The sequence below is a fragment of the Artemia franciscana genome, chromosome 7 (assembly GCF_032884065.1).
Source record: "Artemia franciscana chromosome 7, ASM3288406v1, whole genome shotgun sequence".
Taxonomy (NCBI): Eukaryota; Metazoa; Arthropoda; class Branchiopoda; order Anostraca; family Artemiidae; genus Artemia; species Artemia franciscana.
The window spans coordinates 58,345,992-58,361,865 of record NC_088869.1 but is presented as its reverse complement, the minus strand read 5'-3'; the positions used below and the strand labels follow the sequence as shown (position 1 = coordinate 58,361,865).

At 35.2% G+C, this 15,874-nt stretch overlaps 1 protein-coding gene across 1 annotated transcript in view; it reads left to right on the top strand.

The window, feature by feature from the left end:
- Window positions 1–15,874, top strand: part of LOC136029535 (uncharacterized) — a 327,964-nt gene that overhangs the window by 288,198 nt on the left and 23,892 nt on the right. Inside the window, exons 21-22 of the mRNA XM_065708005.1 lie at window positions 1,819–2,002; window positions 11,004–11,245. The gene's annotated coding sequence lies outside the window, so the exon portion shown is untranslated. The remainder of the gene's footprint in view (window positions 1–1,818; window positions 2,003–11,003; window positions 11,246–15,874) is intronic.

The window sequence follows — 15,874 nt, the reverse complement described above, 5'->3', positions numbered from 1 at the left end:
CTCCCCCAAAGTCCCTGGGGGAGGGGCTGCAAGTTACAAACTTTGACCATTGTTTACGTACAGTAATGGTTATTGGGAAGAGTACATACGTTTTGTGGGGGATTTTTGGTTTTGGGGGGTGGGGTTCAGGGGAGGGGCTATTTGAGAGGATCTTTCCTCGGAGAAATATGTCATGGGGGAAGAGAAATTCAATGAAAAGGGCGCAGGATTTTCTAGCATTACTATAAAAAAAATAAAAAAATAAACAGGAAAAAGTTTTTTAATTGAAAGTAAGGAGTAACATTAAAACTTAAAACGAACAGATGTTATTACGCATATGAGGGGTTCTAAAATACTTTAGCATAAAGAGCGAGGTATTTAGGAGGAGATCTCGCTCTTTATGCTAAAATATTTTTAGCAACTTCAACTATTTAATCTATGGCCTTTCTAATTCAGGGGTCATTCTTAAAGAATTGGGACAAAACTTAAGATTTAGTGTAAAGAGTGAGGTATTGACGAGGGGACAAACCCCCTTATATATATAATAAAAATATAAGAATATAAAAGTTTGTTAGATAAGTTAATTCTTAAGTTATGTATATTTTTTACTAACAAAAACGTTCGTTAAAAATAAAAAGTTCTAGTTGTCTTTTTAAGTAGCCGAAAAATTGGAGGGCAACTAGGCCTCCTTCCCCACCTCTTATTTCTCAAAATCGTGTAATCAAAACTAAGAGAAAGCCAGTTAGCCAAAAAAAAAGAATTAATATGCAAATTTCATCTTAATAATTTATGTGCAGAAAGCCAAAATCAAACATGCATTAATTCAAAAACGTTCAGAAGTTAAACAAAAAAAAACTTTTTGTTTAAAAAAAAAAAACTGATTTTGTGCCAAAATACTGTAGTTCTTCAATTACAAGTACTCGAAGTGTCTTTTAATTGTTTATATTGGTATATCTGATTTTTTTTTTTTTTTTTATTATTATAGGCACAAGGTCTTGAATTATATCCTCAAATGAACCTTTACATTACCTTCTAAAACAACTGAAATGATGCTAAAGTTTTCTCGGTTTCTTACATACTATGTTGTAAACTTCTAGAAAAGGATTTTCGACTGATGCATTCAATTCTAATTGCCGCCATTTTTTTATTGTTTCACGCTTTTTTTAAATCAACAAAAATCGTATTAGTACAAATCACTATTTAGTCAAATCTCTAGAATAGTAACTATTTTCAAGGCAATTGATAATGACGTTTCCTGACATTGGTCATTTTTTCTAAACAAATTGTTGATTTCTCAGTTACTATGTTCTGAGTTTTACTCTTTACTATGTTGTGGAAACTGCTGCAATTCGCAAAATGTTTATATGGTTATGATAAAATCATTTTTCAGAAGAAGTTATGTGCGATGAATGTAGTGTAGAATTTAAAGTAATTTTCACCCTCTTTTTCTTACAATTAAGTGTTTACCTTCAGATAAAAATAGAACCGTGTCGGCAATATATCTGAGAAAAGGTGCTGTTAACCTTACGGTGGGTGGACCGATCCTAAACCCTCTTTATGCCTTTTATACGTAGTTGACAGGATAAAACAACAAATGATTCAATTTTGAATGTCTTTTTTTTTTTTTTTTTTTTTTTTTTTTTTTTTTTTTTTTTTTTTTTTTACTAAGGTAATGCCAGAACCTTGCCTCTAGTTTATCATTAGTTTTTTTCTTATGATTGTGACAAAAAACAACATATTGTGAGGGTTCAATTATTTAGAATTTATTAAAAACTACGTTATGCCTAAATGACGAGAATAGTTTCAATACCATTGCAGCAGTTCTTATAACCATTTCAGGGGTATCACCAATTCCATCTGACGAATCTTGATGTGTATCTAGATGAAATGAGGAAACTGAGTCACAGCACAAATTTGTCGTCTACCATTCGGTTTATGCTAATAGACGTTCTTGAGCTGAAAGAAAGAGCTTGGGTGCCTATCCGAAATGAAGAATACTGCAGGCAATCGCCGTCACTATCTGGTAAGTACCAAAACGAGAAGTTGAAAAATAACCTCAAGTTTTTTTATCCTCCATTAATATACAAAATAAAGACAGTTCGGCATGAAAAGAATACTACATGTGTTTCCCCACAACGCGCTTTATATTCACTTTTTAATATTGCTTCCTTTTTACAAAATTGTTTCGTTCTTGGCATTCTACCAAAGGAATTTGTGACTCATCAAACAAAAGCTCCAGTCGTTCTTCTTTAAATAAGAAAAATAACATTATATTGAGTTTAAAACTTCTGTTACGTTCTGCTTCTTGTTACGTTGCGAAAACTGCAAAACAATATTAACATACAAATCCTTCAATCTGTACAGCTTGGAATTTTCCTCTGCCAGTTTTACAAAAATTAAATTCTGTCTGGTCATTTTAATGGAATCTGTCCGAAGGTGAAGGCCGTCGGAAAGCATGGAATGAAATGCGAGAGTAAAACTCTCCTATACTCAGGTTATGCTGGCGATTTGGGTGTCCTGGAGGGAAATATTAGCAAATTCAATGATTTTATAGAAGTTTTGAGGACTCAAAATACAAGAATATGCTTGAAAATTTTTGTTAAGAAGACTTAGTCGCTTAGACTGGGAGTGGTGAAAGTGTAGGGATGATGCTGGGTAATAATAAGATCAATAAAGTGGATTGCTAGATTTACTTTTGTAGTATTATTAGTTAAGGTGTTCGATGCAATAAAAACTTTAAAGTAAAAAAAAAGCCAAAAACCAGGTTTTTAATCACACTTGAAAAAAGTTTGGGAGAATAGGAATTTAGCCGCGAACCAAGATTATACTATAGGAAGTTACGGTGGTGACAGTGGTCAAGTATTGTTCTGAAACTTGGACGATAGGAAAGACGGGGATTTTTTAGACGTTTTCCAGGAGAGTTGTCTACGGATTCTTTTGGGGAATCATATGGCTGATTGTATGTCAAGTAGTAAGGTATACGAAAAATATGGTTCAAACCCACTTTCTCGGGTCATGGTGAGAGAAAGACTGAGATGGTCAGGAAACATTCTGCGGATGAAAGATGAAAGGTTGCCAAAGATTGCCCTTTTCAGCCAACCATCTAGTATCAAGAGGAATGGAAAACAATTGTGTAAAGCAATTGCATGTGCAATGTGGAAAGCAGTTGCTATGAAAGCAATTGGACATCCCCAAGTGGATTAGGGTCGTCTCCGAACTAGTAAGGGGGGGGGATGCCGTAAAAAGGGATTTAAATGAAATCGCATTTTCTGTACAGGGTATAATTAGACAGGCTTTAAATGAACTGGGGTGGAAGAAGAGCCTGCATAGCTGTGTTAGCCTCAGATATTTTGTTTCAGCACATTTTATCGTGCATTTTGTCATACACAATTGCTTTCCTTTGTCCTGTTTTGTGCCATCTGAAAGAAGGTTTAATGACTGTTACTGAGAAGGGTCGACCTTAAATATACTTTTGCTATGTAAAATATTACAGAGATTATAGTATTTTTGTTCGGAAGGGATTTTTATCTTCTTAATATAATCAATGTTCGCTGTTTAGTAGTAGTATTAATTTATTATCCAAAAGAAATAACAGAGACAAAATCAATTGGTAGCCCACCAAAAGCGTCGCTTGCGAGGGTGTGCTACTAACAAAAAGAACAAAAAATAGAAGAGAAAAAAAATAATAAAAACAAAAAACAAACAAAAACAATGAATTAATCTATAATAAGCAGGAGGGTGAAACCGTGTACCGAGAAAAAAGCTTACATGAATATTTCATACACAATAAAACAACATAATATCCCGAAGCGAAAAAAAAACAAAAAAAACAATAATCAATTATTGCCAATATTAAATCCATCAGTCTCAATCTATTTCAAAGGTAGGCCTGCTAAGCAATCCCGCACGCAGCTCGGGTTTGAATTGATTAATGGGCAATTCTTTGGTACTTGGAACAGGCTTATTCCACAGCTTAGCCCCTCTATAAATAACTGAAAAAGTAGTCCTACTTGAAACTAGGCGAGGAACCTCAATATATCCACTTGTTTGAGTTCTGTGACCATAAACATTAGATCTTTCCCGAAAAATTCCTGTAAAACATTCTGGAACGCACCCATAATAGTACTTATACATAAAAACCAGTGTATAAAAAGGTCATAAAAACCAGTGTTGGCAACTAAAGGTCAGCCTGAATTGTATATGATTTACTTTTGCTTGGGGGGGGGAGGATTCACCAGGAACTATGAAATTATTCCCCCTTCAGTGATTCGAGTTCTTAGATCCTTGTATTCGAGGCCCAGCATAAAATTTGCCGTACCTACTTCTGATTATTTTTCTTAATCAGTTTCTGTTGGTCGTGGAGTTAGACGAGATGAAGTTTTATCCCCCTATGATTTTAAGTGTCTCCTTAAAGAACCGTCCTATCTCACCAATTATGCTGTTGTTGTTATTAGTGAACTACCAAACTATTTAGAATTATTTGGACCTTGTAGAGCATAGATAAGAGTTAAGAATAAACGAAAGAAAACTAAAAGCTGGTACCTAATTTCTCCAGAATCCTAATAAAACCATTTAACTTCTCCTATTTGGTGCAAGAGATAGAAATATTTAAATTTAATCAAACCTACATCATTGTAAAGTTTGATTTTTCTTATTTATTGAAAAAGCAGAATTTTCTCTCTAAAGTTCAAAACAGGGCAGCCCTTAAAATGGTGTAGCATGCTTGCTTGGAAAGTATCAAAACCTGCGCAGAAGATGTATCAGTTGGGTATTTTTACAGCTTTGGGAGCTCCTCGCCTTGCTACTTAGCTTGATTGACAAGTTTGCCGACACAGGAGACATATTGTTTCTGCTGCATTGAATAGACAGCACTTTGCTTAAGATTGGCAAGAAATTATACGTTTTCTTTTTGTTTTAAACTAGCATCTCATTAGCTGTTTGAATTGTTGGCGCATTTAAGATCTTGTATTAGCTTTCGCCAAAATTGCTTTGGGGTTTCTTTGTGGTGTTGGAAAATAAGCTAATAGGCCATTTGTCTTTGAAACCACTGGCAAAACTTGATTTGATGTGTGGGGACTCCCCCTCCCATAAGCCCCAATTTGCGCGTCCCCCCCCCAGTTTCCCCGTCCCCTATGGGAATTTATTTTCTTCGGGAATCTTGTCATTACTAAGATTAGGTTGAATAATTCAAGCATCTACAGAAACGGATCATCTTTGCTTTTATGGTACTATAAGGCTCATTTTCAGTTTTCACTGTTATTTTCGCTTGATTTCGGAAAACCGGCTCCAAATTTGCCCCCCTCCCTTCAGGATTTTGGCAAAATTACGCCAAAATCCCTGGCGGAGAGTCTTCGTTTATTATCTATAGCTCTTATCTCTTATGGGTGGGATGCGTCTTTTGTTGCTGTTGCTGACAATATTATTTCTTTGTTGTTGTATTTATTTTTCTTTTGTTGCTGACGATATTATATTGAGTCTCTTTCAAGTTCGTCTACTTAAAAATTTTGATTATCTTTCCAGTAAGCTTAAAGGTAAAAGCACACTAGTATATGCTGTAACACTCTACTTCAATCAATTCACGTCTAGAGCATTAGACCAAGAACACGTGTATTTTTTGTTTTATAAAAGTACATTAGCTTAAACACTTAGGGAAGCATAAGACAAATTATCAAACCGATGAAATATAATCAGTGTTTACCTTCCACCCATAGTGCTCTTCTTTTTGTAAGTGCCCCATTTGTTGTTTAGCATTTTGAAGATCCATGGTTTAAAGGCCTTATCATTATCTACTTATAGTTCAGCCATCTGTAGATGCAAAATATTCCTTTGTACCCGAGTTCATGAATGTATAAACATAATTTATGAAATTTCTACAAAATTATTTCAAATCATAACATTCGGAAACAAAATGAGACAAATTAAACAACCTGGGCTCAAAACATTCTTCCTCATAGAAAATTTTCTATTTCCCGATAACAAATGCTAAATATAAACAATGAGAAAATTGTTGAACTAACAGCGCTTTCCCCGAGGATTGTGGGAAGTTACGCCTTCTTCAGAGGCAAAATTATTTGACCTTTCAACTATGCTGAATAATATGGTTTTAAGAGCTTTGAACCTCTACAATCCCGTTTTCTGATACGCAGAACAGAAGTTTTCTCATACGCAGAGTTCATGAATGTATAAACATAATTTATGAAATTTCTACAAAATTATTTCAAATCATAACATTCGGAAACAAAATGAGACAAATTAAACAACCTGGGCTCAAAACATTCTTCCTCATAGAAAATTTTCTATTTCCCGATAACAAATGCTAAATATAAACAATGAGAAAATTGTTGAACTAACAGCGCTTTCCCCGAGGATTGTGGGAAGTTACGCCTTCTTCAGAGGCAAAATTATTTGACCTTTCAACTATGCTGAATAATATGGTTTTAAGAGCTTTGAACCTCTACAATCCCGTTTTCTGATACGCAGAACAGAAGTTTTCTGATACGCAGAGTTCATGAATGTATAAACATAATTTATGAAATTTCTACAAATTTATTTCAAATCATAACATTCGGAAACAAAATGAGACAAATTAAACAACCTGGGCTCAAAACATTCTTCCTCATAGAAAATTTTCTATTTCCCGATAACAAATGCTAAATATAAACAATGAGAAAATTGTAAAACTAACAGCGCTTTCCCTGAGGATTGTGGGAAGTTACGCCTTCTTCAGAGGCAAAATTATTTGACCTTTCAACTATGCTGAATAATATGGTTTTAAGAGCTTTGAACCTCTACAGTCCCGTTTTCTGATACGCAGAACTTGCTCAAATTACCATCTATTAGAGTCTCGATTACTATTGAGCTCACTCGCTTCTTACTTATAGTTTGTTACCATGAAATGCTAGAACTTTGTTTGCTAAATGCCTCTTTACTTAAAATAGTTCTGTGGCAAATTGGAGCTACATTTTTGGTCAGTTTTAAGAACATTATTCATGCTAAGACAGTGTAGCATTTTTGAGTCCAGTTGAAACATGTGCTATTTCGGATTTTTTTTTTTTTTTTTTTAAGCTCTTTGTTCCTTTACGTGCCCAAAAAAGAAATGAATACACTTACAGGCGTCTTCTCTTCTCTTATATATTTGCTTGCTTGTTGAAAAATGAAAGGTCAAATTGGTATAAATCCTTTTAATGGACAATGATAGTTTCCAAAACAATACTAGATATTTCTGTCACATATGCAGTGACCGCCATGATGGTCACTGCATATGCGACCGATATAACTAGCATTCTTTGTGTCTAGTAAAAAGATTTATCCCTATTTGAACTTCTATTTGTCCTTATGGAAAGGCAGTGTGGCTTTGAAATAATTTACTTGGCTGTTCAGCGCTAGTAGAAAATTTATGTCAAGTCCAGGGAAGAATTTCTTGAAACGCTTTTTGTGTCAAACAATTCGTGGTAAGGAACTCTAAAAAACGGAATTTTGATACCCATAGTTATAACAAAAGAATTGCGTTTTAATGCTGATTTTAGATATATAAGTTTCGTTAAGTTTAGTCTTACTCATCAAAAGTTAAGAGCCTGAGAAAAGTTGACGTATTTTAGAAAATAGGAGAAAACACACCCCCTAAATGTCATAGAATCTTAACGAAAATCACACCATCAGATTCAGCGTTTCAGAGAACCCTACTGTAGAAGTTTCAAGCTCCTGCCAACAAAAATGTGGGATTGGCCATTATGTTTCAGGAATCGTTCTCAAAGAATTAGGACAAAAAGTCAAAACTTTAGCGTAAAGAGCAAGGTCTTGTGGAAGGGAGAACTGCCTTTACACGCTTCGTAATTTTTGTTCGTTTTAAGTTTTGATGTTTCTCATTACTTTCAGTTGAAAAATCTTATTTATTTATTTTTTTCAATTTAATTTCTGATCATTTTAGAATTATACCCAGAAATACGGCTCTCTCTCCATGGAAAATTCCGGTACTTGTGTATTATAAGCCACTCACTCAAGTTTAAAATACTTAAAACTCGACAACAAACTGGTTCCTTCGTTAGTTTCTTCGTTACTTTAGCAACAAATATGGGCTATATATTTGCACATTAGGGGGGGGGGGATAAAGTATAGTAGGTCTGTATGCAAAATGCGTTATGTACAATTATTCTGCATACTATGAAGTAAGTATTGTCTTCTGACTTCAAACTGTCCAAATACTTTGTTCCTCTTCCCCTCTTATATAGCCCAAATCATGTATTTCCCATCTACTCTGTCATTTGTCTTTGTCTTTTCTCGTGCTAAGCTGAGAGAAACTAACGAAGAAACCGGTTTGTTCTTGAGTTTTACGCAGCGTAAACTTGAGTAACTGGCACATAATAGACAAGTACGAAGTTCCTTCCCCCCACGGAAATGAAAAAACAAAACTTAAATCGGATTCTCAAATTTGGACAGTCTTTTTTCCACGGGGGGGGGGGGGGTATTAGGGGGTATTTTCCACATGAGGGGGGGGGGTCCAGAGGAGCACAAAATCTAGAGAGTAAATAAAAAAAAATAGACTGCCAAAATGGTAACTTTTCCTTACGAAATGATCAAAGAGAAAATTGAACCAGCAAGCCGGATGGCTACAAGTGTAAGGCCTTCAAAGGACCAAAGAAAAGTGTCAAAACTACACTATAAAACTAATAAAGGGACATGTACGAAGTGCATCGCTTTCATCACTTTTTGTTACGAAATTTACTTTTTATTTTTCAGGTTAGAAAGACCTACACATAAACAATTTCTTTGACGCCTATACATTTCCATTTTCAATTAAATGAAATAGTTATTTGGTCGCTTTTAAAATTTTGTTTCATTTTATTGTCATTGAAAACTTTTTTTTTGTACAAGGGTAAATAATTAAAAAGACGAAATTTTCTGCTCTTATTTTAGAACTATCTGTTGAACTTTACGACAAAGCGTCGACGACCTGAACTGCTTCTTATAAAAAGAATGAAAATTAGGGATTAGAATCCTAGTTTTTGAAGCCTGAAACTCCCCCCCCCCCCATCACACACAATAATTTTGCATCTCCGTCAAGATTGTATAGAGCTATGCATATCCCGGTAAAATATTTTGTAAAACAATGCATTAAAACATGAGAAAAAAAGAAAAACTACATGGCATAAATCGTTAATATGAAACACAGTCTTATTTGCTAGGGGTCTACAATCCCCTACCCTTCTTCTTGCGACAATTAATATTTTACTTTATGTATTCATCCCATACTATCAAGCATTTCTACTAGTGACCAAGTGGGATAGATGTTGAAGAGTCGTAAGTTCTGAAACTTCAAATGCCCACCCTTTCATTTTTTAACTTCCTGTCAAAAGTTTATAGAGACGTATCCTGGCAAAATATTATACAAAATAATGTATTAAAACATATAAAGAAAAAGTAAAAAAAAACTAAATGGTATAAATCGTGATCAAGTATTTCATTTGCCCGTACGTTTTGTTTGTTTCGTTTTATGTTGTTGTTTTTTTTTGCGGAAATTTCATTAAGTAGAGGGGCGAATCTATAGCGAAATCTTGGGGGGAGGGAATTTGAGAATTTTGCCAATAATTGACCAAACTGGAGCCAGAAAAAATATGGAGGGTCCCCCGACCCATCCCCGAAACCACCACTGACTAAGTAGAAGGTCATAGATCAAAGTCTTTTTTTAGGTTTACGCTACAGAATGAAATGAATTATAGTCGTATGCCTATAAACTGCGCTATTTGTTAAGGGGCTACAATCTCCTACCCTTCCCCTTACGACAAAAAAAATATAACGTCCTTGATTTATCCTACATTTTCAAATATTTTTCTATTAGGTGCCAAGTGCGATAAAAATTGAAGGGTCATAAGTCGGACGGTTCTTCATAAGGCAAATTCAGCATGTTTTAGTTTGAAAGTTTTGGTTTGAATAGAATTAAAAAAGAAAGAAAACTATTAAATAAATTTAAATACAAAATACGTATTTGCCTTCTCCTCCTTTGCCCGTGTTACTTTGTTTATTAGTCTAATCGTATTTAATACACCTGAACAACTTTCTAAGAGAAGTTTGAGAATTTAGTTCTAAGCCCCTAAAAGCAAACAAACCTATAATGAGTCTGAAGGTCTTTGAAAGGATCATACTACAAAATGAATTAAGTGGTACTTACATATGTTTAATTATTAAATCCTCGTAGCTCTTTAGAAAATATGGCACGTTAACCGTCCAGTGAGAATTTCTCAAAATTTCCGATTATAAATTGTGACCTGTACTTCAAGTTGATTAAATGTTTTGGAAGTCGTGGTCTTCCCAGCTTTTTGTGTTTTGCATTAATTTTTCCCGTGGGGACCCTGTCCCCCTAAGACTTTTTCTGGTGCCCTCTCTCCCTTTTTTTCTTTTTCTCTCCTTTTTAAGAATAAATTTGTCAATTTTTTCAATTATTGTGCACGTTTGTCACATTGCCCCCTCCCCCAAGATTTCGCTCAATGGCACCCTTGTCGCGTTGGCCCTCCCCCTAAGATTTTGCTCTAGATTCGCCCCTGGTTAGATCAGGGGAACATATAGAAACCAAAATCAGTAACTTTATGCGTCTGTTGTCGCCGGAGAAGCTGAAAATATTTAACATGAAAAAAATAGCCGGGAAGTTTTCAATGCCGTCCCCCCTAAACACAGTACAATTATTATCGAGCCATACGTATACATTACTTCTCATAGTGAGCCCCTATGTTTATTCATTATCAAAATAAGAAAGCATTTTGCAAAAGGGTCTAGTAACTCAAAATTCCAATAGATTGTAACAGAAAAAGATAAAAGCAAGAAATAGTTTTGTCGTGTATCAAAGCTCTTTATTTGAAACGTTGAATCCAAAGATTGAACTCATTGGAACAATAAAGTACCGAAAGATTATAACGAAGGGCTGATGGCCTGAAGAGCTGAATTTTTTTTTCTTGGCTTCATGAAATTGATTTTACGTTCACCTAATATTTCCTTGTTGATTTATACCTGTGTTTTTTGTTTCTTGGCTATAGGTAACCAGGAGGTGAAAGCTCCGACTCAATCTTTAGAATTAGAGAGATATGAGCTTGGAGGGACTATTGATGAAAGTTGCCATAAAGTTTCTCAGCTTGGAGAATCCGTGCTGAATCAAGAAGAGGCTCTTAATCTGTCTAGAAATAAGAGCATTGCAGCTAAGAGTGGGATCGTTGCAACTGAACCCGCCGTGTTAGACCGTTATTCCCGAGTTAGCATTTCTAACCAGACAAATGTCAAGGTAATTCATGTGTTCTAGTTAATTTAAATGGCATCTTGATTTCATAAGTAACAGTAGGATAATTATCAAACTTCAAGTGCTGAGAATGTTTTTTTCTTTGGTAACCGTCAGGTTACTACTATCTTATGCAGCTGCGGCATAACTTCTTTTTACTTAACCTATATTTTTTATCACCCACAGACAGTTATTGAATTCGTAATGTCTATCTTGTTTTGTTTTTTTAACTTTGTTTTGGGGTGGGGGGATTTTAAACGTCCTGTTATAATTTTTTTAATTTATAGATAACCTTCATTGGTGTCAAGTCACAATTTTTTTGTTGGTGTGTGTGGTGGGGGGGGGGGGTAAGGGTTTGTAATTTTTCAATCAAAATGACAAAAAAGGTATTTTTTTTAATGAAAATATGGTATGAAACAAGAGATTTCTCAAATCTAGGGGGGATTGGGGAAAATCTATATTGAGTCCGAAATCCGGAGAAAAAAATTACAGGAGATTCTAGAGCCCAGTTCCTCCATGTGGAAGGGACACTAAAACGATTTGATGATAGATGTAAGGGATGCTTACCATTACCTTACGACGATATTAAGTCCCTTGTGAAATCAAAACCCTCACTTAACACGATAGGGAAGAACTTGCTTAAAATCTACCTTTTTATAAGGTAATGTTACTAAACTATAACTGACAGCCTCTTATTGGCATAATAAAACCAATAGTCCCCCGCTCTCTGGGAATATCTCCTTCCAAGCGAAGCTCTCAGCTTTGTAAAACATGTTCTGTAGACCAAAGGGTAAGAAAACAAGAGCCAAGAGCTCATATGGCACTTGTGACGAGGTCGGTACCTAAAATTAGGCTAATTACCATCGTCCATGCATGTCAAGAAGCACCACACTCGCCAAAGCACTATAAATCCCTCCAACTCCCCCAAAGAGATCGGATCCGGTCCGGTTATATCAATCACGTATCTAGAACTTATGCTTATTCTTCCCATCGAGTTTCATCCCAATGTCTATTCTATGCGTTCTCCAAGATGTTCTTTTCCCCCCCTTCATTCCCCCAATGTCCCTGGATCCGATCTGAATTGAAAATGGAGTATCCGAGACATGAGATCTTTCTATATATCAAGTTTCATTAAGATTCGATCACCCATTCAAGATAAACATGCCTCAATTTTCATGATTTCCCTCCCTCCATCCCCCCCTGATGGTCAAATTGGAGAAACGACTGTTTTCAAGTCAATTTGTGCAGGTCCCTGACACACCTACCAATTTCCATTGTCCTAGTACGTCCAGAAGCACTGAACGCGCCAAAGCACTGGAAATCCCCCTCAACTCCCCCAAAGAGAGCGGATCCGGTCCAATTATGTCAGTCACGTATCTAGGACTTGTGCTTATTCTTCCCACCAAGCTCCATCCCGATTTCTCCACTCTAAGTATTCTCCAAGTTTTCTGGTTCCCCCTCCAACTCCCTCCAATGTTACCAGATCGGTCGGGATTTAGAATAAGAGCTCTGAGACACGAGATCCTTCTAAGTATCAACTTTCATTAAGATCTGATCACCCTTTCGTAAGTTAAAAATACCTCATTTCTTTTAATTTTTTCGAATTAAACGTCCCTCCCCTTCTACGGGGAGGGGAAGGAGCCATAAAATGGGACGGGCAAGTGTCATAAAATTTCTTTTCGAAAAACATGAAAAAAGAAACTCACTTTTAGTTTTCAGACCACAGTTGACAAGAGATCTTATAACTAAAAGACACATAAGCTAAATTAAATAAAGCTGCCTCTTTTGTGAGCCAAAGAGGTGCGGCCCTATCACAAAAAACTAGAAGTTGATGAGATGGCGTCACTCGAGCACGGACATCTAGAGAGTAAATTGAAAAGAAACCAAATTAGACTGCCAAGATGGTAACTTTTACTTACGAAATGATTAAAGAGAAAATTGAACCAGCAAGCCGATACCTATATTCCAACAAATTCAAGGATTCATAGATTAACGTAATTAAAGAGTAGCGACAAGACGGAAAATCGAATTTATAAGAGAGTGGTGCGGAAATTGATTTGATTATAAAATGAATATCATCTTTGGTATTTATGACTTACCATTATGAAACGGAATATTAAAATGTGATTGAGTTAATATAAGAAGAACGCAACTGTATTAGTAGAAATTATCATCTGGAGGTAAAGCTGAAGAGGTCAAAAAGTAGTCACAGCACAATTTTGAGCATGTTATAGAGATTTACTGTCATTTATTAATATGATCCCAAATACAGTAACAAAAAAAAAATAAAGCATCCAAAAAGCATAATAAAGTTTGGAGAAAAATTGCTCTGGAGATGTCATTGGAGAAAAGGGATATGGGAGGGGCTCTTGTTTCCCTCCAATCGTTTTGGCCAAACATAAGAGAGGAAAGAATTAACTTTACGTAAAATACCAGACCGCCTTAAAATGATGAAATAATTTTAATGAGAATAGGTTGCCCTCTAATAGCTTCTGACTATTAAAAAGACACTAGAACTTCTGATTTCCTATCAAATGAGTCCCATCCGAAGTTTATACGACTTCCCGCTCCATAAATGAAACTCAGTATTATCTGTAAGTGCAAGCAGTTCTGGTTTGATGTCACTGGAGAAAAAAGGATACGGGAGGAGCTCTTGTTTCCCTCCAATCTTTTTGGCCAAACATAACAGAGGAAAGAATTAACTGTACATAACATACCAGATTCCCTTAAAATGATAGAATAGGTTTGTTAACTTTTGATATGAACAGAAAGAATAAAAAAGAATCAGTACAAGTACCCAAGCTTTTGACTAATTAACATAGAGAATAATTCAATTTTTTTTTAAAATCAGCATATTATTTGATGTGGCTACTGACATGCAATAAGATTATTTAAAAGGAATCATAACACTTTCCATCGTATTTGAAATATAGTTATTTGAGGAACATCAATCAGTCACCTAGCGCGAATGATTTTTGGCAGTAGCAGTAGAGTCAAGGTGCTGGTAGATCTAAAAAAGATAGATTCCTCAGCAAATAGAACAAAATGAGCACCAGCATCGAGATCATCGTCAGTACCATCAATATACAAGAAAGAAAAGGACTGAAGACAGATCTTTGCGGAGCCCCTTTATTTTTTATATATGACTGTCGAAAATTTTGCTTTTCAAATATTGGACTCTGGACACGGTCATTAAGAGCACAAATAAGCCAGTCGACTCGAAAGCAATGGCGTGCTCTTTGACGGAGATCAATTTCCTAATCAGGATTCAATGCTTCATCATCTCAAATGCATTAGGCTGTTCCAAGTTGAGAGCGTTGACGGACAGCCTTTCATAATGAAACTAAGTACTATCTGTAAGGGCTGGAAGTTTCGATTTTATGTCATTGAAGTTAAAAGGATACGAGAAGGACTCTTGTATCCCTCCAATATTTTTGGTCAGTTAAAAGGAGCGCTAGAACTACTCTCCGTTCAAATTAACCCTCTCCCAATCTTATTGGACTATTGGTTCGATCCAATCACCCTTAGTAGAATAAAAAACAAATAAACAGAAATCCAAAATGTTTCTTCTAGTAAAAATATAAAATTCCACGTTTTTATAGATGAGGGACTTGAAATCTCTCTTGTTGGGTTCTTTGACAGAGTGAATTTGAGGATGTGTTTTTGATTGAAATTGCTTGACTTTTTGGTAGTGTTTGTAAAATCAGGCAAATTTTCTGAGGCTTGTAGTTTTTGATGTGTAACATTAGAATTAATTTATTTCATATATTTGGAATCAGTACAAAAAGACAATTTTTCTGTATATATTATTTGTTATCAAAATCCGTCTTTTTAGATTTTCTATCACTCTTAGGCTGAATTTCTACGTTTTTGCAGTTCGTTGCCATATGTTCGATACCATAATCTTCCCATTTCTTCAAAAAATAACAATCATCGCTATCTAACAAAAAAAATTGGAATAGTATCTGAAAAAGGGGAGACTAAATAAGTGTACTTTAGTAAAAAAAAGAAGAAGAAAATAGCTTTTTAAGAAAAATTGATAAGTTCACGAGAATTGACAGAGCAGCTAGCTGTCATATTAAAAAAAAAAATTAGCTGTAATTCCTATTTGATGACCAGGATATAAAAAGAAAAAGTGGTGCTAGCTAGAAAAGACAGCGATTGTCTTCTTAGAGGCTTGGGTGGTGGTGGAAAAATTAGAGACTTCAAAAAAAATGAAATTATAGCTTCTGTAAACACTGATTAGTTTCATTTTAGAATTTCAGAAAATGGCAGAAAATTTAAATGCTTGTATTTTGGAAAGTAGTTCTTATATTGTCCTGTGGTGGTGTAGTGGATTTGACCTTAGCTTGGTAATACGGGACCCAGAGAGCGAATCACGCTGCAGGAATCCACTGCAGGGCCGACGCAGGGACCTTAGTAGTCAAGAAGCGTCATTAATTCTTAAATGAAATGAAATAGTTGTTATATTCTTCACTAATAAATAGAAGAATGTTTGCAGTATTGCTATTCATTTTTCGCTTAACGGAAATTACTCTTAAGAATGTTTTGGTGTACCTTATAACGGAATAAATGTACCTTAAAACAGAATATTTACCTTAAGCCAAAATAAAGGTCTAGGGTATAGTAATGAAA